Consider the following 1562-nt stretch of genomic DNA (forward strand, 5'->3'; position numbering starts at 1 on the left):
AAAAAATATTAAATAGGATACGAGCTACCATAACATTTATAAATAAGATTTTGAAGTAATTTACTTATAAGAAAATAACATAATTAAGAATTGATATGATATAAAATGTGTATAATAAAATTCTCCAATATGTATATATGATGTTAGGTTCACATGAATTATTTGCCTCTAAAGTTTTGTTGGGCGCTCTGCTTTAGGCCCACCTTCTTCAACATTAGAGGTGCAAAAATGGTCCCCTTAGTTTTCACTCAAATCTCTCTATGTATCTATGTTGTTTTCACTTTCTTGCATTTCTCTCTCTTGGGTTTATGTATGTTGTTATAAATGTCTTCCATTGCTGAATTTTGATATTTTTAAATTTTGTATATTTCTCTGTGTTTTTCATATGGTTTTATATGATTTTAAAATTTATTTGAATTGAACAAGAGAGTAGTAAGTGTGTAATGACCGGAAAAAATAATTATGATAATAAAAAGGGACCGGTGAATTTTCACACGCATGAACATAGACACTCAAAGAAATTCCATATGTCAAAAGAATTATAATGTAGTTAGTGAAATTCAAATGCATAGAATGATTTAAATAAATATATTTTTTGAATTTTTATGAAAAGATATGTAAAAAAATAGAAAGGTGATGTGACCGCCAAACAAAAATTAACATGTCAACGAAATTTCATATCGCAATGAGAGTGTAATGTGGCCAGTGAAAATCAAATTTTTAGAGAAATTCTATCTTTGAAATTTCTCTTCATATATAAATTCGTCTGAAATTTCTTTGTGAAGGAAAATTTATCTGTGTCGAAATTTCACTGTACTACAATTTATCTGTGCTGATTTTTTTTTTTGGGTCAAAATTTATCTATAAAAATATTAAATGATTCAACTATTATAAAAATATTTATAAAATTTGAATAACAGATATCTTAAATTAGAAATTCTAATTTTTTTATGCCACGATATCGCTTGATCGTACTCAGACCTCCACTGGCATTGAAAAAACAAAAATGCTAGAGGTCTTAAAAATTCTACCAAAAGTTTTACTAAATGTCTTACATGGGTGTGGGACCCACATGGGACCCACATTGTGTGGGTTCCACACTCATGTGAAACATTTGGTAAAATTTTTAGTAAAATATTTGGAGTCTCTAGCATTACTCTTGAAAAAATGGATAGAAAAATCGTCAAAAAATTGCTGGAGGCGTAAAACACTAAGCCTCCGTTTCGGAAGTGGGTTGGCTTTTTGGCTTTTTGACTTTTTTGACTATATGAGCTTGGGCTCAAAAGCTTAGTTTGAAAAGGGCTTTTGGCTTTTTGACTTTTTTGATTTTTTTGTGAGAAAAGAATGTAATGATTATGGGATTGAATGTGATGTTTTGTCTGTTGTGACTCATAAGCCTATTCCGTCTTTTATGGCTTATTGAGCCAAAAAAGCCCAATAAACCCTTGCCAAACCAACCCTAAACATCATTAAAAAACCCATCCCCAAACCGGCCTTAATAAAATCCGGCCCAATACCATTTGCCCATCACCTATATATATATATATATATACTTCACCACC

The sequence above is a fragment of the Camellia sinensis genome, chromosome 1 (assembly GCF_055761805.1).
Source record: "Camellia sinensis isolate YWXY chromosome 1, ASM5576180v1, whole genome shotgun sequence".
NCBI lineage: Eukaryota > Viridiplantae > Streptophyta > Magnoliopsida > Ericales > Theaceae > Camellia > Camellia sinensis.